Source organism: Stegodyphus dumicola, chromosome 1, assembly GCF_044657685.1.
Source record: "Stegodyphus dumicola isolate Sdum_Otavi_A_Nest chromosome 1, ASM4465768v1".
NCBI lineage: Eukaryota > Metazoa > Arthropoda > Arachnida > Araneae > Eresidae > Stegodyphus > Stegodyphus dumicola.
Genome location: NC_140768.1, coordinates 180,596,132 through 180,619,329, shown reverse-complemented (window position 1 = coordinate 180,619,329; position 23,198 = coordinate 180,596,132). Strand labels below are relative to the sequence as shown.

Below are 23,198 nucleotides of genomic sequence, written 5' to 3'. Positions count from 1 at the left end.
TGTTGAAAATATTTATACAACTTATTTTGTTTTTAAATCTGAATTTGTGAATATATTAAAACTGAGCAAGGAAATTAAAGTGAATTATTAATACAAAATATTAAAACTGAAAATTTTGCTTTTATTTTTAAGATATTAAAAATCTTTTGATCATTTTTAAACATCCAATAGCCCCCAAATTGAATTATTCATAATTAAATTATTTTACAAAATCAGTTTCTAATTTCAGTTAATTTGTATTAAAAATTGAATAATAAAATTAGCCATTTAATAATCTTTACATAAATGAATCATCTTTCTTTAAAACATGTAAGGAATTTATAGTGTTTTGATGACATTGTTGGGAAATTGTTAAAAGGAATAAATTGTATTTTTAAAACTAAATCAATTCCTAGCCTCAGAATAAAGAAATATGTTTTCGTAACATGAGAATGCTGCAGGCTTTTTTATATATTTAATATTTAGTTGTAAAAATCTGACATTATGTTAACAATTCTTTATATCATTCAAAAGGTAACTCAAGAAGCTCTTCTAAAATTCAATCTTTCTGCTCACACAATTAAAAAAAAAAATCTGAAAGGCCTCAGATTTTAGCAGTCACTCAAAGAGGCTAAAAGTTTATGAATGCATAGATTATCAATACAGATGGGGCAGTGGAAATAGCAAAACATTTTATAAGATACCAGAAAGTTATATATCTTCTATATATTTGAAAAATGAAGAAATATATCATGTAATTATGTAGAAATATTAAAATGTTTTCAATTAGATATATCATGAATTAAATGCATTTTAAATCAATCAGATTAAAAATTAAAAAAAGCATTGTTAAGAACTGTGTGTAATGCTTTTAAATAGCTTGGCTTGTTAGTCAATAATATATTAGATTTTAAAGGTAAATATGTTAAATTTTGCCAAATGGCAAGACTTGAATGAAAAGCGAAACAAGTTTATGACTGACGATATGAAGTCACATTTCAAAACTAATAGCCCTTTTAGATTAAAAAAAAAGTTCTGAATATAATTTGCAATGGTTCATTGGTATTATTTTATGCAAAATTCAGTAAAATGAAATTTACCCATTGAAATCAGCACCAAATTAAACTTTGTAAATTCTAACGCATGTTAAAGGTTGTCTCATCCAGAATTTTATTACTAACCATTCATTTCAGAGCAAAATAAAACAGTAATTGCCATTTATATGACAATCAATATCAAAAATTTAAATCTGCATTTTACGCAACATAGAAAAACTTCAAAAGATCTACTGTTTACCATGCAATTAAGGCATTTTATTCTGCAATAAACTCTACCAATTATTAATTCCATTAAGTATATTCAGTTTACTCTTTCTGCTCAATATATGCTATGTAAAATTTTCCATAAATTTATTAATTCATTTTATTTTGAGGTGAGCTTTTATTCAACTCTCAATGTCAACGAGAATGTTTAGTTCATTTTTTATTCGGTCTCAAAAGAGAAATCAAAATACATGGATTTATGTACGTGTATTTATGAATCAAAATACATGAGAAATCACAGTGAGAAAAGCACTGCTACCTTAAACTGTGATTATATATAACAAATGCAGTGAATTATAGTTAAAAAATAGTGAAAATATTTATATTTCTGAACTATTTCATATCTAACATTTTTAGTTTCGTATATGTGGCAATTTAAGAACTTTTTTACGTACACCAATTTTTTGAAATATCTGCAAATTTTTGTATCTTCAAGGAAAGCTTATTCTTTCACCTTTAGTATATAAGTAATGGTAATTTATTAGATAAAATTACTTAATGGGGAATACAGAAAAATATCTAACCACTTACCTTTGTGACTTCATCTGCAGAGACTAAAAACGTAGTTCAGCTAAATCTGCTATAATAAATGTTTATAATAATGCTAAATTATGCAATATCTATTAATATGACAAATTTTTGTAAAGCTATTTATTTGGATGAAAAATAAACACATTCAGAAATTTATGGCACTATATTATGATTAACACAGGAAAAACACTTTTCAAAATTCAAAATAGTTTTTATTAATCAAATTTATCACATTTTATTTGAATTCATGAAAAACAATCTTATATCCATGTATTCTTATGTAGTATATAAGAACTCTTGATAAATTGGATCTCTGTCATTGCCTTTCACAGCACCTACAATAAAAAAAAACACTCACAATTACTATATGTGAATATAATTCATAATTAAATTTAAACAAATGACTATTAGAATGCAAATTAAAGGAAGCATTTAAAATATTTTAACATTTAATACCTATAAACAGAATAGCAATTATTTGATTTTTCGATTATAGTAAAATAAACATGGGGGATGCCTTTTAAAATTTTTTATGTCAGAAAATAAACTCAAACCACCAGCTGAACATATGAGCAGTTTTATCAATCAGCCACTGGTAGGTAACCTGGATACTGAATCAACATATAAAGTTGCCAAGATAAAGAGAGAAACAAAATTATGATAATCACATCTTACCTATTCATAAAACTATTTTAAATTTAATGTGTAGGCAAGTCCAAAAATAGTGAGAATGAATTTATTTTGCAACACAAAGTAAAGTCTTGCAGGAGCAAAAAAAACTTGTCTCATGAGATTGGCAAGTAAAACATAATTAAATGCATCTGGTAACATTTATCTGACAACACATAAGTAATTGTTAGCTACGTGCAGAAAATAAAATCTGATCAGGGGCATCTGTCCACAGGCACAGAATCCAAGGGGCGCCAAATTGATGTTAGAACATTTTAGAATTAAATGTTTTCCATCCTTGGCAAGCAGTAGGGGGCACGAAATCTTCAGTTGTCCCTGAGCGCTGAAAACCCTAGCTATGACTCTGAATCTGATCATGTTAATGCAATTTTAAACTTTTGAACTTAACCGCAGAAATTTACCAAAGAAGTACTTGTAACAGTAGTAAATGAAGATGTGGCTAATCTTTACTGTATGGTACACCTTGGTTTCTGTCTGAAAAAAAAATCGCAAAGTGGTATTGGTTGTTTGTGAAATGTGGAAGCCCATTGCGTCAAATAAGATTTTCGGTAACCCTAATGTTGATAATGTTGGCGAAAGTAGCCTTTGGGAAAAAAAAAATACTTTTTTTAATAGTAAACCTTTTGTACGGTCCCAGGTTTTTGGTTCTTACCATTCTTTTCAATTGCTGTGTTTGGTTGCACGGAAGTGGTATGGTCTTGTATTTTGAACATGCTATTTATTATTTTGGTGTGGGTACCATCGTTTGAGTATGTCTGAGGTGACTAAGAGACGAAAAATTTGCATAACACAAGCCTAAACATATGCATGTGAAAAAAAGGTATGTTAAAAAAATGACGTTTCATTTATTTTTTTGTCTCTGTGTTTTAATTTTTGTTAGAAGATTTGTTGTTTAATGTTTTTATGTTAGGAAATATGTATTTTTGGTAACTTATTCCTCTCTGTTTGTGTATTTTTGGTTGTATGTGTGTTAAGAGAGTGGCGAATTTTTTCTGGTAACTGATATTTTTAACTTTCTGATTTTCTTAAAGTGAAAATAGATCAATGTGTACATGGACAAAGTTAAGGCAGTGCACAATGCCCAGTTTGTGCAGTTCTCTGTTTTAATAGGTCAATGTGTACATATACACAGAATTTGTGTATGTCTTTGACTTCTTATTTTGGATTTGTGTAGCGGCCACCTTGAAATTGGTGCCGATCTTGATATAAAAAAAAGAAACGATTCGCCAAGGGTTACAGTAGAGTAAATTTTTACCAAAGATGTTCTACCATAATCACCATTTCAGTGGTTTAAACACTAGTGGGGCAGTATGCAGAGATGAAGATTTAAGTTTTGTTTACACAGCATGGTGGTTTAGGCACTCCAGTCATTACAGTGAACAAAATTATAATAAACATAGCCACAATAATTGTCTATAAATATTGATGTATAACACTGCATTAACTAATATATTTCTTATGCTAGTATATACAGAATCCTAAATCGAAGGGAAAATCAGAAGACTGTGCATGCATTTTCCTTTAACTGAAACATGGATTTGACCATACAAATCTCAGTCTTACGGGACATGCCACACTATGCAGATAGACAGTAAAAAGTGCTTGTGTTGTTTTTATTTGTTAGAGGCATGAAATAAATATACTTCTAGATTTTAATTTTTTCTTTTCTTGTTTTACATTTGGATTACCTATCAAAAAGTAAGGAATTTTGATATTATTACAATATCGGAGTTAAAATAACCATTATTGGACATGTTAAAGTAATGAAAATTTTAAATTAGGTTAAAAAGTAACCCTTAATGTGGCATATTTTTGAATTAAACTCTATTGACATTAAAAACAACAAAACGTCCCTCTTTATTAAGGACTTAAATTAACTAATTTTAAATACGGAGCTATGAATGAATTTTTTCCCTTGCATGTTATAATAACTGAAACAAAATTACTCTGATACAGTCAAAATTCCTAAATGCAAGTACATAAAATTTACTTTAGCAATTTAAAGAGATAAGACACACTGAACACATGAATAAATTTCTATCAAAGAATAATTTATTAAATTTGGCCCGTTCCATAGTAAACTTTAACCATTAGATTACATTATTAAACCGTGTTATCAGTTTGAAAAGCAAGTCATATGCCAGATCTTGGATGTAAAAGAAATACACAAAATAATATACAGGTTATTAAAAAATGATGTATACCAATGTTTATAGATATGATTAAATGTAACAGAAAATTTACTGTCACAAACACATTTTTAAATGAAATGTATTATTTTAACATTTTACAATATTTAAGGTATGGCATTAAATGCAACATTATGTGCCTGGACATAAGTTAGTAAATTAAAAAAAAATAATAATAATCAAAGAATGAATGTCATGAAAAATTTCAAAAACAAGCAGAATTTAATTTAGACACTTATGATACCTTTAGACACTTATGATAAATAAATTTGAGAATTCTTCACCCAAAATTAAATTATAATTAACTAAAACCAGTTTGACTGACCTTCTACAAAATCCTTCAGCTGCAATTTTTTCTAGCTTGAAAACCAAATTTTTCTCCACATGGTAATAACATCTTAACCAGTTGAAATTCCTGCAGAAAGTTTGATAACACAGTAATAGAATTAATAGAATAGAAAAATTAACACAAAAGTATAGAACATCATTTAAACTTAACATTATTACAAATTTTGGTGCTTTCTGACTATCTGCAAAGCCGTGAAAATTGGCAAAATGGTTAGTTTATGGTTCATATCTACTGCTTTGTTCACAAGTAGTAATTCAAATAAGCACTTTATAAGAAACAAGAAATTTTAGGATGCACACACACAAAAATATATATATTGGGTCAATATTCACATATTTTTCATCCAATGGAATACTATTCAGAAATAAAGATTAAATATAAAGCATGTAAATACATGTGTGTGGTATGCATATTCATAGTTTGCTATTATCGTGTGCATACTCTTGCTGTTTTAGCATAAGTTGAAGCTGTGAGGGCAGATGATAAGAAAATATCAGAATTTTTCATGTATAAGAAAAGATTGCCCTGACAATAGTATCTCAATTGTTTAGCACTGACATTTACATAGCGCATTAGAAATATATAGTAATATATGTATAATAAAAAGATAATTGCATATTATTAATTCATTTTTTTAAATGCCAAACTTTAACAATTCTTTCACATGAACATCTAAAATCCATTCTTAACTAAAGAATAAATAATAAAACCATGTAAATTTCTTATCAAGCCCATCATTCCCGAAATGTCTACTTCTGAAAGTTCCCAACATTTCTCAATGTATTATTAAATTACTAAACTAAGCATCAATGATCGTCATGTTCACTAATGTGGCAATATCTTTTACACTTCTTTGTTACCACAAGTAACAAGTAGGCTTCAATAAATCTTTAACTGTTATATCCTACTTTTGTCTAAAATTTGTACAAATAATAAAATTAAATGAGCTCTTTATAATATGCTCAAAGAAATAATTTTGTATGAAAATTTGTATGTTATATATTGGCTTGATTAATGATTCAGGAAATAATTCGGGTTTTCAAAGTGCTTCCAATAATTCAAATTTCAGCTTGTGTCAAAATAAAATCTATAACACAAAGATAAGCAAATTTTCTTATGAACAATGCATTTTAACATTATTCAATCACTGGCAATCACACAGTACTGATTGCTTCAATAAACATTACTGTAACTGTGTTATTTAGAAGACTGTAATGTTTTAATTATTTCCTTAATTAAAACATTACAGTCTCTTCCTCCTTCTAACACCAAAAGAAAACCCAGATAAGAAATATAAAAATATCAGTAAAAATAAATTATATTATTGAATGACACTTTACATTAATTACACTTATGCATATATTATTTTATTATAAATTATTTCAAAATCAAAGAAGAGAAGGGGGAGAAACTTTAATATTGACATTTCTAAAATGATATAAACATTAATCATTTAGTACAGTTTGTTATTTCAGGCAAAAAGAATTCACTTTTCTGGATAGCATTTATATTTCCATCTCACTTTCAATGAAACATTAAGAGAAATGCATATAATTTAAACACCAGTTTATTTTATTTATCAGACAGATTATGTCAACTCGAAAAAACCTATCAGTAAAATTCGGTAGTAATAATTCTGAATGTTAGGCAACTTGCAAGATTCAACATAAATTATCAATACTTTTATTATAATGACAATACTACAGTAACATGAACATAAAATTAAACTGCATATAACTATAAAATAAGCCAGCATATAATAATGGTGCATTGGTTTCTAAAACAATGGGCTCGATGAAAAAATACATGTATTATGGTAGCTATTCATATTCTTCAGCTTTCCTAATATTCTCATGTTCACTTTACATAACTAAGGTATCTAAAATACAATAAAAATGCAAACAATATTTATGAGAAAATGTTAAAAGCAATCATAAGCATTTGATTGAATGACCATATTTTGTCTTCCTGCAAGTCGAATCTTAAAATGATATGCAGTTTGAAAAATGCTTAATCCTTTTAAAAAATATTCAAAAAAGATTAAAAAAAGGTACCGTTCTGTTATCAGGACCGGGTTCAGAAATGTATTTATGTATGCTTGTATATTTGTATGTTTGTGTGTCTTGTATGTTTGTGTATCAAGAGAAATGCATATAATTTAAACACCAGTTTATTTTATTTATCAGACAGATTATGTCAACTCGAAAAAACCTATCAGTAAAATTCGGTAGTAATAATTCTGAATGTTAGGCAACTTGCAAGATTCAACAAAAATTATATATAAAATATTCAACATATACACATCTATGCACATACTTACGAACACAGGTTCATACATTTCCGATTCTGGTCCCAATAACAGAACAGTACCCCCCAAAAAAACTTGAATTACAAACTAGATTAAGATAATGTTTCAACCATACATATTTTGGACAAAACAATGCAAACTCTTATTTTTATACAATTGTTCAAACTATTTAACATAAATTTATTGCTGCAATAAAATAATAAGCAATCTGATCACACATATTATTTTGAAACTGAATGCATAAACTAGACTAAAAAAAATTCAATCATAAACATTTGGATAGCAGGGCAAATTAGATATTTGAAAAGACAGCCAGCCATTGAGATACACGACAGAATGGTAACAATTGAATTCATAAAGCTGTGAAACATTTAACTGTCAAAATGACATAAATAACATAAATTCGAAAAGCAAAAAAAGTAAATATACAAGTATTGCAAATGAACTTACCTTTCATGCAACAAAAAATATCCATACAAGTTAACCACATGGCGCAGCCATTTTGGATTTCGTTTCAAATCAGACAGATGTTTACGGATTTGCGGAAGAATACGAGGAACTAGTAGTTTGCCGGATACAATGTGCAATGACGCGAAAGAATATAGTTCTGTAGAACTTCCTACATTATTCCGTAATAAACAGTACTATTTCCTAATTTTTTCTTTATATAATTAATTAATTAATAGGGAAATAGTTAAATAATGCCGAATTCATTTTTAATGAAATGTAAAATTTTGCATGTATGGGACGACCACCTTCCATCCAATATTTCTGAGAATATAAACAAATTTTGGAATCTGAGAGTATCAGTAAATAAATATATAGAATATCGCCTCTCAAACGACCACTTCTGAAAGTGACCAATAGTTCTGAGATTATAAATAAATATTGATATTAAGCATTATTTCTATAAGACGACCATCTCTATATAAGACCAACGTTTCTAGAATCTTGGATAGTCATCAGAGATGTATCTTTACTGCGAAATTATCGCACGACTGTAATTCAATATCAATAACAGATCGCGCGATTGAAAAACATTTTCTGTCCTGTAATTAGAGGAAAAAAATTTTCCTTATGAGGTATTTCTCCCGCTCTCCTAGCGTGCCTTCGTGGTGTAATAGTTCTGCACGCTGGGCCGGTATTTCAGAGGTCCGTGGTTCGATTCACGGCGAAAACGGTTGCTAATTTTTCATCTCTACGGCTTCCCAAAAAATCCTAATGTCTCTACAGTGGCGCCCGAACTAAAAAGGTGTTGGATGAGGTATATCCACACCCAGGATTTAGTGATTGGATCCCCTTAAAAAAAATGTCGGCCTTTAAAAAGAGAAGTAATATAAGGTATTTCTCCCGCTTTTTTAGCGTGTCTTCGGCCCACCAGCGGCCGAGCGGTAAAGTCGCTGAACCCTGGTAGTGCGATCCGAGGTTCGAATCCCGCGAACGGGCTGGCTGCATGGGTGTTTTCGTGGTTTTCCCCACGTGTAACGTGTATACGAGCCAGTTTTTACTTAGAAAATCCTCCACGAAGACATCCCTCCCCATAGGCAGATAGCCCTAGTGTGCTTTGGCATAATTAAATACACCACCAACACACCTAGCGTGTCTTCGTGGTGTAGTGGTTCTGCACACTGGGCCGGTATTCCAGAGGTCCGTCCTTCGATTCCCGGCGAAGGCAGTTGCTAATTTTTCATGTTTCCTGCTTCCAAAAAAATACCTAATGTCTCTATACCCAAATTTAAAAAAAAATTCGTTTCCGTAATTAAATATATCTATATCTAATTTTACCTATATTTGTAGTAGGGTTTGTAATCTGTAAGTAATTATACATGTAATTTATACATTTTTTATAAAAAAAATATATGTTATCTAGAATTTTGCAAATATTCTAGAAAATGCTAATCCATTGAAAAAAATCTTTTCCATGACTAAATAAATTTTTAAAAACGTCAGAAAAAATAGCAGTTAAAATTAATAACAAAATAACAAGAATAAATCATCAATCATATCAATATTTTTAATGTACAGCATTTAGAAACAACTTAGTAAAATACATATGAAAAATAAAATAATGTGCAAGTTTCAGATGTGCAATGTCAAAAAATTAAAACTGGTAAATTTGAGAACAAATATCCTCAAAATGTTTGACACCGAAAGTCCTCCGGACAATGCAGAATGAATGTCCTCAGGATGTGAAATTGATGAACTCCTCAGGACATCTGAGAATCAACATCTTCAGGACATCCTGTCATATCCCGGGACATAGCGACTTAAATACGACATCCTCAGGATGTTAAATTACGATCTCCTCAGGACATCTGAGAATCAACATCCTTAGGGCATCCTAAGTATGTCCCGGGATATTGCGACTTAAATAGGACATCCTGAGGATGTTTTCTGCTATGGGGGTGATATTTAATAAATTAAGCTAACACACAAAACGTTTAAAAAACGCCCTTTTGGGCGTAATGTTCAATTACGCTCAAAGGAGCGTTTGTCTTTTCAGATTTTTTTTTTTTTTATTGTTGTGTCATTATTTCTGCTAGGTAAATCATCGTAGAAAATGTGCTTCTGCCTCAGAAGGCGCGTGAAATATAAGACAATGCAGGACCGTCGTCAACAGAGGCAGTTCCAGCAGACAAGACGATTTTACGAGGGGCATGTTGATCGGACTGAGAAGTGTTGTGTCGTTTTGAAAATGTCTGAAAGGTACCCTACTAGTTGACCACAACAATAAAAATACTCATTTCTACCATAACATACTAGTATCAATAACCTGTTCTAATTTGCGTTGTGTTTATTCCGAATTAACCCTAAACTCAAGTTGAGAAATAAACTGGTGAAAATCATGAGCAGACAAATTTAACCATTGATTGATCTAGAAAAACTTATTTATTTAACTCTTATTGCAAATTATATTGTTGTACAAATCAAACTATTACTGAGTAATTATTTCTTAACATTATTCTTTATAATCTCTATTATTGTTAGTTTGCAAATCATGTAAACATACCAAAAATAAACTATAAATTAATGAACAGTACCCTCCCCGGGGAGAAAAAATATATATATATATATATAAATTTTAACAAGTTACACCTTCCACTTCACACAGAATAATCAATACAGGAAAGAAGTTATTGCACTCAATACCATCCAACAAAATAATAGTTATTGTACATAATAATTTTTATCATTTTTTCTTTTTGATTATAAAAATATTGTTTAACCAAAAAAAAGTTAAGTAGTCACATTATTACTGGTACTATTACTAATCAATCCTCACCATGAAGTAACTCCAAATATTCTATTAAATGATTTCTTGAAGAACTTAATTTTCTTTACTATTAAGTTAAGTTACAATAATTTTAATAAGGTTATAAATCTTGGTTCAATCTACTACTTTTACTTAATCGACCCACACAAAAAGAAAACAATGATTTCTATAGAGTTAAGTTAAATTTGTCAACTAAAAAAAAAAAAAAAAAATTAAGCTTTACATTTAAATTAATTCAAACATTTAACTGCAGAATTCTATAACCTTTAAGTAACCAAGACAAAAACATAAAAAAAAGGAGAGACTTAACTGTGGCTGGAAAGCAAGAAGAGTCAAACCACATGGGGAAGAATAAAAAAAAGAGAGAGTCCATTGAAGCTCAGAACTGCTGGCAGCAAGTGATCACTGGAACCGAGCATTTTTTTTTTCCTAGTAGATTCTAAGATGAACAAACGAGGTTCCTATACGGCTAAAAGTTGAATACAGTCCCAGATTTGGCGCCACGAGGAGATTAGGATGAACAAATGAAGTTCTAATACGGCTAAATAGTTTAATACAATCTCGGATTTGGAGACACGAGGAGATTAGGATGAACAAATTTTCAAACCATTATTCCGGAAATCTTCAGCGGGAAACGACGAATCAATTTCTAAAGGGTCCAAAACGCAACGGTTGTAAATTAACTTTCCATTTCGGAGTATGCAGAAGCCTAATGATTTCTTTCTATGGCATCGTAAACGACTACCACAGCGGCAATCAGATGGTTGAGAACTGGGAGCACGCATCATTTTTCTGCTTTATATTTTTCTTGAGATACACAAACACACACACACACACACACACAAAAAAAAAAAAAAAAAAAAACTGAAGAAAGAATTAAATTTTGCGAAGACATAGATGCCCATCCACTAAGGCCCGCGCTCAAAGCGCTTAGCCAAGAGGCCCGTAATTCTTTTGGGGCGAAGATCCATTTCCTCGGCGGAATCAGCTGTCGCCTCGAACAGCATCAGAAAGCAATTCAAAAGAGCAAAAGAAGTGTCAAAAAGTGACCTCGTCCCACAAAACAACCCGTTAAAAGGGAGAGCGAAGAAATGCCAACTTGACAGAACTCACTCCTCGCCAAAAGTTAAACCAGTTGCAACTACAGCATTCCTTCATGTTAGCAAACTCACCAAAGCCACCACTTTGAAACCCAACGGAAATTCTAAGTCGCCAAGCTGTCGCCAAATAACCACGCCTAGTGAAGGGAGAAACTTGGAATTTCAACAACCCTGCAAGCAGTCCCAACGAAGGAACGCTGAAAACTCGAAAAAGCGACTATTTTACCGGAAAGAGGGCACTTTTTCCCCAACAGGAGAAATCACAATGAAAACGGAAAAAAAAACTATTAATTAAAGTTCATAACTAAAATGCAATTAAAGTTAGGAAAACGAAAGTTATGTCAAATTAAAGAGCTAATTTTTCTGCAACTAATGATATTAAATACTAAGAAATAAAATTAATTTTTAACATGAAAAACTGAGTTTATTACATGAAAATTCACCTATATCCATTGTCTGAGTGTACAAGATTGAAGACGCAGTTCGCGTAAACTCGAATAGCCGAAATAGATTACTCTAGAATTAATAACCCAAATAAAAGAATATAACCAAACTTGTTGTGTAGCTCAAGTTTTGAATAATTACAAATTAAAATTTTGATTTTTATGAATCACTTAATTATATTAAATTCGCTACACAACAGAAACGCAGGCTGGTCCAAACGGCAAATCTCAGCTGACACAGATCTGGACGCGAAGATCGGCTGTGGCGACAAGGGTTGAACAAGGAAATGTGGCAAGTTCGAGGGGTGCCGTTGCAGCCATAGTGATGTCTGCACGCTACCGCCAACAAGCGGTGGCGTACCCGCAAGTCACTTCTACCTCCAGTCTGCAGCATGTTCAATACACTCTGGATGTCTCCATATCGACCAGAACCGTTTGCCGTCGATTGGTGGCTAGTGTCTTCCCTCGTGGTGTCCGTTAAGACGACTGCCATTGACCTTACATCATAGAAGCTAACGATGCGGACGACGGAATGGCACAAGGTCGTGTTCTCAGATGAGTCACGTTTGTTTCTCCAATGATAATCGCCCCGTACGAATGTGGCGTCGATGTAGAAGACAGGTGAAATCCGACAGCAATTGTAGAACGCACCACCACGCGACAGCGCGGCATCATGGTTTGAGGCGCTATTGCGTACGATTCCAGGTCACCTCCAGTTCGTATTCAAAGCACTATGACGGCCCAACGATACATGGATGATGTGCTGCGGCCGGTGACACTTCCCTACCCCAATGCCCTACTACACATTGCTGTATTAGCCAATGTGCTCTGCAAGATGTACAGATGCTTCCCTGGTCTTTATTCTCTCACCAATCGAATACATTTGAGATGTGATTGGTCTCCATTTGCAGACCCTGCTATTGCTGCGTTCAGAAGACGAACTGTGGCAAATACTTGACAGGGAATGAGTGACATCTTCCGTAGTCTCATTGACTCTGCACCTAGACATGTTGCTTCGTGTATCGCCGTCCAAGGTGGTCCTACAACCTACTGAACCGACGCTGTTCTCGCCTTGAATTACGCATATCATTTCGAAATAAAGATTACTTACTGTTCGTAGCTGTCTCTCTCTGTTTGCCGAGTTTCATTACTTTCTGGCCATTCCTTCTTGGTGTTGCATTTTCAATGTCGGGTAGTGTAAATAGCCTTAAGGGAAACTAGACAAGATACGACATGCTTTATTTCCTTCTGCATAATAGAAAAACAAGTATACCATTGTATTCTTATCAAAATGCTCCTCAACTCTACTACACTGTAGACGAGAGATCCAAGAAAATGGTACAAATTACTGCAGTCTAGTTGTCTTCAAGGAGCCGCTTCAGGACATTTTTTTTTTAATAAAGAAAACCTCAAGAAACTTAAGTGCCAGTTCCTTGTGTAAGATTAGAGAGTTGAAATAATTAAAAGGTAAGGTGGGGGAAACTAAAAATCCAGATTACAATAACTAACCTATACAAAAAAAAAAAAAAAAAAATTTTTTTTCGAAACAATTCTTTTCACTATAAAGTTTGCTTTTAAATTGAAATATACACAGTTATTGGAATTTTGGTCATCAGTTTTTATTAGCCCAAAGGGGTATTAGACCCAAAGGTCATGTAATCTTACACTGCATGATTATCTGTGGGGATTAAGTATAAGGTTTATAACAAACGCCCACCAATCATTTATGAACTTAAAGAAGAAATCCAACATGTTAAGATTATGCAAAAGTTATACAAGATGTAGAGGACAATTACCAGATATAACATAGAGTATTTACTCTCTCAAAATATGCCATAACTTTGCCAATTCATGCAAAAATTAGGTTTAATTTTGTAAATGTTAAATCCTACATGACTTTTGAGACCCTTATATTTTCTTCAAAAAGAGCAAAAATTACAATAACCTCATCTACTTTCGTTTTAGAATGTGTTCTGGATACCAGTCAAAACATGAACCTTTTATTATTTAAAAGGACTGCTTTAAAATTTTTGCACCTTTTTCACCAAATTTCTGCACTCTTTTTCAACTTACCTGACTTCTAAGTAAAAAATTCTCATTTTCCTTAAACTTTTCAATATATATACACTGTTGGCCATTAAAATTGCAACACCTTGAAGGAAAGCAAATACAAAAAAGATATTTATTGCAAGTAAACAGTATGGCATAACACAAAATGGTTAAACATGTAAGCATTTTGGAGTTTTACAGGGTTGCGAAATTAGTAGAAACAACTGCCATCCCTGGCAACTACAACGGCTTACCCCATGGTATCAAATATGGCTTGGATGACAGAAATGGAGAACTCATTGCATGCTGCTTCAAGTCTATACCACACTTCATCAATTGTATTAGCTGGAGAGGTTTGGCGGACCACTTTCTCAGCAACCTATGACCAGATGTTTTCAATGGGTGACAGATCTGAAGATCACGCAGACCAAAACCAGCAATCGTATACCCTATGTATCGAGGAAGGCCAGAACACGATGTGCAACATGTGGTCTTGCATTATATTGTTGGAACATGGCATTTGGCAGCCTCAAAGATAGAGCACAACCACTGGACGTAAGATGTGAAAAATGTACCCATCTGCGTTCAAATTACCGTTGATCTGAACTGTGCGTGTTGTGTACTCAATGGTTGCCAAAACCATCACACCAGGTCTCTATGTCAATATAAAATGCAAGCAGGCAATGTGCAGTCTCTTCGGGCACTCCAGACACATATACTGTCATCAGAATATTGCACGTAGAACCGCGACTCATTTGAAAAAGGGACATTGTGCCACTCCTGTACACAGCTTTGTTGTTTAGTGCAACAGAGTCGCCATCTCTATGTTGCATTGTCAAAGGAAGCCGATGTAATGGTCAACCAGCTGGCAGTTCACACACCTTACGAGCTGATACCAGGCATGCTGCAAACACGCCTATTTCCTGACTAATGGTCTGTTATGTGGTCGTACGGTTTTCAGGGCTGACTTAACAATATGTCTGTCCTTTCTGGTGTTAGTCATGGGAGAGCATTGAGATTCTGCATGCTGTTCAGTATACCCTCAGCAATCCATTGATTCCATATTCGCATGACAATGGTTGGATGTCCGCCAGTGCAACCGGCGATATCACGGAACGATAATCTACACTTTCAATAGGCAACAATCCTGCCTCTATCAAATTTTGAAGCTTGCAAATATCGACACATCCTATGAGCGGGTACTCAGCATGCTGCAAACATGTCCATTTTCTGACTAATGGTCCGTGTTGTGGTTGTATGGTTTTTGCAGGGTTGACCTCACAATGTCTCTTCTTTTGGACATTAATCATGGAAGGGCACTGAGATCCTGCATGCTGACCTTCAGCAACCCATCAATTCCATATTCGCATGACAGTGGTTGGATGTTGACCAGTGCGATGGTCAATATCATAGAACAATAATCCACATTCTCTATAGGCAATGATCCTACCTCTATTGAATTCTAACACATTTCTTCTTCTTATTCGAGTCATAACACAATATTCTGAGCAAACTCCAACCTTACAAAGCACTTTCCGAACGAGAAATCCACTACACAACTTTTCTTTTATGAAGTGCTTCAGATGTCGTTTCTCACTCCTGCATCGTCTGAATGCGCTGAAATACTAATTCATTTGCCCAACTTCTTTTCCCTTTCATGTGATTTTGATGTTCATCAGATCACTCTTTCCTGGTGTTGCAAATTAAATGGCCTGCAGTGTGTGTGTGTATATATATATATTTCGTGACCACTTTTCATTTCAGAGCTTTCTGGGAGTTTTAAGATGAGTGGAAACTCAGTACTAAAACAGAACAAGACCTTAAGAAGCCCTCTTATTATAAAAAATATATCACATTAAGAAGAAAAGAAATGTTATGAAAATGGACATAACAGATGTAAAACTGGTTATAATGCCCCATGTCTTAGTCACAAAGGAAAGAGTGCATGAAAAAATTAGGAAAATCTTCATTTATTATATACTACAAAAAAGGCAACAAGTAAAAAATTATTCTTTCAACAATATAAAATATGCCATTTTCCTTGGAATGCTTTACTTTCATACAGCCAATAGTTCAAGGAGATTAACAAATATACTGATATCTTGATCACTGCTCCTTTTCCATCCTGTCTTCATATGTTCATATCCTAGTTAAAAATTCATTTCATTTAATTTTACCAAGAAATTAAACCTCAAAACAAAAACTTTTACTGAAATTAACAAATCATAAAGAAATTAAAATATATTGTTGTAATGTAAGTTTTATGCCAAAAAAGTTCTTAATAAAGTTGGGGAAAAAAAAAAAAAAAACATGAACACTGTAATTGTGCTATTTTCTGGCAACATTTTGGTTGTTTTTCAAAGCCTTCTGCCCAGAAACTCGCTGGCCACGAGTCCAAAAACAAATCAACCTCATTTCAGACGTCCTATGAAGAATGGAAGATAGCACCAGCAAGATGTAGTTCCAGGTGTGAACAAAGATAAAGACGGATGTTGGGGCTATATGGTGGGTGTGGGAAAAGATCCCATTTGAGCTCGTACAGAGTCCAGCTGGTGAATGCAGACATGCATGGTCTTCTTGCATTATCTTGATGGAACATTACCTTTTTGCACCGGAACTCAGTTCGACATGTTTCCTTGATAGCAGTGTCAGACGGACTAGCATCTTGCTGCACACTTTGCTGTTGAGGGTTTTACCTCTTTCCAGATACTCTTTATGGATAATACCAGGGCAATTCCATCAGGTACAAAGCAAGATAATTTTGTTAGTCAAATTGCACTTTGTGACTCTACCAATGGGCTCATTGAGTGCAGAACAACCCCCTTTTTGGTCTGTGTTTAAGTAAATCCACTTTTCATCACAAGTGATGATCCAGTCCATAATTTTCTCCTTGCATTGACATTTCAGTAGATTAGTGCAGGTCTGAACACATCTGTCCTTATGTGTTTGAGTCAGCTCATGTCGCACCCAGTTATTGAACTTGTACATCAAGTTTATGTGATGCCTAGCGCTACTAATGGACATGGTACTAACATCTAACTCCTTAACAAGCTCTAAAGTGGTTGCATACTAATCTACTTCCATAAGTTCTCACAGGTGGGCTCATCAACATCAGTAAGCTGGCGAGAGCACTCTATTTCTTGAATGTCATAGCCCTTGTTTTTGAACTTTCAGTACCAAACCATCACAGTGTTATATGACACAACATTAGTACCTAAAGCTATACACATGATTTGGTGACATTATGTAGCTGACTTTTTTCAACAGAACTGAGAGTAAATGATGGTTCTAATCTGGTAGTGTGATAGTTCCATTTCAAACAAATTGTACTTCATGATAACGATATATTTAGCAACTTTCACAATAGTGTTCTAAAGCAAATTTCTTTCAAATGACAAAAATCGTTTGACAAAATATGATTAAATACACCAATGTGATCTGTTTGCAGAGGAATTTGCACTGAAGGGAAACTTTCATTAAAACCCAATATTTTGGTTTATTTAAAAATTAAAAACAGCCTTCATAAATTAAAAGAGAGGAAAGATGAAACTATAAATATTGTGGTATTTTGGGCAAAATTCAAGCAACTAACTATGGCTTCTTTGAATTATTTGAAAATTTAACCAAATTAAGCATATGATACTATTTTATAAGATCGAGAAAATAGTGTCTCAATCATTCCTTTGCTTCCATATGAACTATGTTGGTTTAAATATATGATGAGTGCCTTCTAGTGGTCGAATGAATAAAATTGTTGAATGCTAGAAATTCAACTTGACTTCAAATCCCAATGAATGAACTGACTGTATGAGTGTTTTCATGATTTTGTCTCTATTAGACAGGAATATGACCCAGTTTCCCTTAGAAATTTCTCTGTAAAAGCATCCCTCTAATTAAAGCAGAGATCCCTCTTTTGCTTTGATGTTAATTAAAACAAATTAAATATTAGATGCCTTTATGTCTAAGACAACTTTGCATTTTTCCAACATGTTTTATTAGTAAAGAACAGAATCTTAAATAAAAGATTATATCCATATATTAACTGATCTGATGAAAGTTTTCTATAATAAAGTTGATTAAATGGCACCAATAAAATACTTTACAGTAAAATTACAGATTTTTTTTTTCAACATAAAATTAAAGGGTTAAACGATAAATTATTTTAATATATTTTTAAATGTTAAGTTTTTAAAATAAGTTGGGTATGGCTTTCAAAGGGGCATTTTAAAAAGGAGAAAAATCATCTTAATTGCAGGTAACATAATATATTTGTAGTCGTCTTTATAGCATAATTCTTGTCTTAGCTTCATATTTATAGGTCACAGAATGTCCTAATATCATCATCCTATTTATGTGTTGATTGCATTCATGATCTATTTATTCGAAAAATGACGCATTTTATTCAGAAAATTATACATACATTTCAAATATTTTAACCCTTTTTGAACTCATATTTATCAGTGCTGCCAGTTTGATTAAAAATTTCGTACAAAAATAATATACTAGTAAAAAACAGTTTTGGTGAATGAATTTTTTGCTTGGTGCTTTAGTGAAATTGCATTCCCATAGGCAATCTTACTTGTTAAAATGGAAAATAATACACTCACCAAAAATGAAATACCTGTTTTCAAAATATTTATACAAAATTATTCAATATACATTCAGCAACATGACTTTGTAGTACCACATTTTAACTTTTCTTTTGTTTTGTTTAACCTTGTAACTTTGTTTCTTTTGTCTAACTTTGCATCAAATAACTTTAAAGAGCATGTTTTAAAATGTGCATCTCTTTGGAAGAGAGTATTAAAACAATTAACAATTAACATTAACATTTTAGTACTGTGCCACCTGAAACCGCAAATTTTAAATTTGGCAATTTAAGGACAGCAGAAACTTAATTCAATTTCAAATTGAATTTTTTTAATACACTTATATGGTATTTTCTCCTTCCTTTCAACATTCCTTTATAGCATAACAGTAGCACACTTGGCACATATTCAACAGGTCCAGGTTTGAGTCGTAACCATCGAGACTGAAGGCCTCTGCACTCCCTCCCCTGAAAGATCGTGACGTCACACAGCTCGATCTAACCGCCGAGACTCCAAACATGTTTTCGCGCGGCGTTAACTTGCTTCATTTGTGTTCGGGCGCCTTGGTTCGTTTGTTATTTTGTTCCAGGACTGGTAATTAATTAAAAATAGTATATAAGCTAAGCTTCCAAACAGTTGTGAAGAATGCCTCATCCTTGTTGCGTTTCCGGGTGTAAAGGAAATTATAAAAGTGGCCCAAAAGTTCGAGTATTTGGATTTCCGAAGAATAAGCAAGATTCAGCTAAATGGCTACGCGCCATACGAAGAGATAATTTTCTGGTTACTCCTCATAGTAAGGTATGTTAATTATTTATAACATTCCATTATTTATCTAAATCTAAATATTATCAGGTTTCATGTATATTTTCATTTTATATGAATTTTTATATGATGTGTATAATTACACCAGATGTAATTTTACATCTGGTGTAATAATTGCTAATTTAACTTTAAATGGAATTAAAAATGACTATATAATTTACATATATACTACTAAAAATAATTTGTATGTTTCTCGCTGTGTGTAGTGTGAGCGACCATATTTGGTTACCAAGGAAAAAATGACCTATACGGAAGCTGTTCCTACTTAACAATATGTTTTAGTCGTATTAAAACAAATTCAATTAATTATATTTTGCTACTATGTGAATAAAACTTCCAATCTGCGAATAACGAAAATTCTTCAGGCATATCTATGTTATTTTACATTTAAGAAAATATCACATTAAACATGTTTTTTAATATTAAATTAATAAATAATTTTTGTACTTTCCCATAGGTTTGTGAACTACATTTTAATGGCTGTGATTTTGAATACAACAATAGCGCCTTCAATCAGCGAACAGGTTGTCGAATAACAGTTCCCTATAAAAATCCAAGGCTAATAAAAGGGAGAGTGCCATCTAAATTTCCCAATTTGCCAGGATATTTATCATCGAATTCCAAGACACCAAGGGAAGATCCAGATGTCAAAAGGAAACGCCATGAGGAGGATTATTTGAAATTGGCTTTACAGAAGAGTGCTGCAGAACAAAAGAACTATGACTCTAAAAGAATGTTTTCCTCGCTGGATGATTTACATGCAAAAATAGAATATATTGACACTTCAGTGTGGACTGTTTTTAGAAAAACTGACCAGATATTTTTTGCAAAAATTATAACAGATACAGCTCCAGTGATAGAATGTTCACTTGTAATAAATGATAAACTTTCTACAAGTGCATACATATATGAGACTCAAGTATATAAATTAGGTACGTACTCTTTTCCTTTAAATATAAGCCACATAGACGCCCTTAACAACATTTTTGAAGCTTTAATTGAAAGTGTATGTGTAAAGAAAAGCGATGCAACAGATATTATGAAAACTGTTATCTATTTACTAAAAAAAAATGATGAAATGTGATGGTAATGAAATTTTAAAACTGCAACTAAAATTTATTGAGGAGCAATTATCATTGTGTTTTTTAAATAAGAATGGTCTCAGGTATTCTTCTGACCTGATGATATTTTCTGCTCTCTTTTTTAACATGGCTCCACATGCGTATAATTTTGTTCGTAATAGTAAAAATATTTTATTACCACATCCCTCTACAATTTGTCGCATTTGCCTGTCGTATGATGCGAAACCAGATGCCGAAACATTGAATTCTAATTTTTTAATGTATGTAAGACACAAATTTAATCTTTTGGAAGATAATGATAAAAAAGTAATTTTGATGATTGACGAGATACATTTAAAACAGCATTTAGATTATAAGGGCGGTAACATTTGTGGTTTGTCTTATGACAATAAAAATTTGGCAAACAGTGCCCATGTATTTATGATTAGCAGTTTGCTAACAAAATACAAAGATGTCATTCATATATTGCCAACCAATAAAATAAATGCTGAAATAATACATGAAATTGTAAAAAAAATTATTATTGGTTTAGAAGAAATTGGTTTTTTTGTAATATGTGTCGTAACAGATAATAATTCTATTAACAGAAAATGTATGTCATTATTTGTTTCACCTCCCCAAATACGAATCGTATATCCTCACCCCTGTGGCAATTCTAGACCTCTTTTTTTATTTAGTTGATACTGTTCACTTATTGAAATGTGTTCGTAACAACTGGGTCAATCAAAAAGGTGAAAAATGTATGTATTTCCCATCATTTAATGATATTAATCAAACCTCTTTGAAAACAGCATCATGGAATGCACTTAAAAAAATGCATAAACTTGAATTTAACTCCTTGGTTAAATATGGTTTTAATTTATCACATAAAGCATTAAATCCCTCCAATCTTGAGAAACAAAATGTTAAACTTGTGCTACAAGTTTTCAGTGATTATGTAAAGAATGGCCTTTTAGAAATAGGTAAACAAAATAATATTGCACATTTCCAAGACACATCTGATTTTATTAAAATATTTGTAATATGGTGGAATATAGTTAATGTTAAATCGCCTAACAAAGGCATGCGTTTAAACAATGTATATCAAAACCCGCTAACAAATTCGGAAAATGATGAGAAAAAAAATATTTTTACATTATTTTTTAGATTGATTAGAGCGTTGGGAAAAATTCAATTGTGATACAAGCATCTTCAGTAAAGAAACTCATTCTGCATTAAAATTAAGTACCTATTCATTGCTTGAAGTAACATCATATTATACTTCTGAACTAAATCTTAATTACATATTGCCTGGCAAATTTCAGACTGATAATTTGGAGTCTCGATTTGGTTTGTATAGGCAATTATCAGGAAGTCAGTATAATATAAGCATTAGACAGCTGTTCGAAGCTGAATCAAAATTAAGAATCCAGTCTCTGTTAAAATTTCCAAAAATAACAGATGACATTGCGTTAAATAGTTTGACAGATTTCAACAGTTTAGATCTTAATTCTATTACAGATTCAACTTTCAATGTCTCTGTAAGCCTTTCTGATATTGAATCATGTAAGAAATCTGTTCCAGTATTAATTTATGTTGCAGGATATAGTGCTTTTGCTGTGTTAAAGCATTTAAAATGCAATTTTTGCGAAAAAAAATTGTTAAGAGACAAAACAACTGAACATGCATACTTTGATTACTTCAAAAATCTAGATAGGGGTAGACTTTCTTGTCCCAATGACAGTGTTTTAAATATTGTCTTAGTTAATTATATTGTTATTAAAAAACTGTGTAGTGAATATGAATGCCTTTTCTTAAATTCATCAAATCAGCTTAATGTTGCTATTTCAATTACAAGCAATATCATATTAAATGAAGAACTATTTGAAGAAACAAACTGTGAATTGGGACACTCTAACAACAAAATAATAAATACGATCCTTTGGTCTTCAACAAATATATTGTTAAATAATTACTGTAAAGTGAAAAATGACACACATTTGCAAAATTTAAATGATAAAAGAAATTGCAGTAAAAGAAGAAAATTATCCACATTAACATGATGCATATTTCAGATTATGAAAAATAAAATGCACTAGTGTATTTATTTCTTTTTTTTTTTTTTCCTTTACAACTCATTCATCTCCTTTATGTTATACTTAGATTTGAGCCACTCATTTTCTAAATCAATTAACTTTACAAAATAGAATAAGATGAAATATAATTCTTTATTTTTTATTCAGTGGACAAAAAACAAAACAAAACAATTTAATTTTGTTAAAATACAATATTATTAATATTTCTTTTGAATGTAAAAATTCCAGTGGATTTTTTTATTTTTTTACAAATTGTTCATAATGTAATTTATCCACATACATTATTTTAAATGTAAGACAATATTGAGTATTTTGATTCTACAAACTGAATATTGATTCTATTGTAATGCATATGAATATTGCTATTTCATTTTGAGAATTTAATAGTAAGGAAAT

The 23,198-nt window shown here is 32.0% G+C and overlaps 1 protein-coding gene and 1 long non-coding RNA gene across 3 annotated transcripts in view; both read right to left on the bottom strand.

The window, feature by feature from the left end:
• Positions 1-2,022: 2,022 nt before the first annotated feature.
• Positions 2,023-8,870, bottom strand: LOC146999401 (uncharacterized). Its single transcript, XR_015042970.1, has 3 exons — positions 7,819-8,870; positions 5,037-5,126; positions 2,023-2,167 (listed from the first exon to the last, which is right to left on the bottom strand). It is a non-coding gene; the product is annotated as an uncharacterized LOC146999401 (long non-coding RNA).
• Positions 8,871-16,188: 7,318 nt separating this feature from the next.
• LOC118202953 (uncharacterized) overlaps positions 16,189-23,198 on the bottom strand; it is an 82,627-nt gene continuing 75,617 nt past the window's right edge. For both annotated transcript variants that reach the window (XM_035375175.2, XM_085823403.1), the window contains exon 8: positions 16,189-16,380. The gene's annotated coding sequence lies outside the window, so the exon portion shown is untranslated. The remainder of the gene's footprint in view (positions 16,381-23,198) is intronic.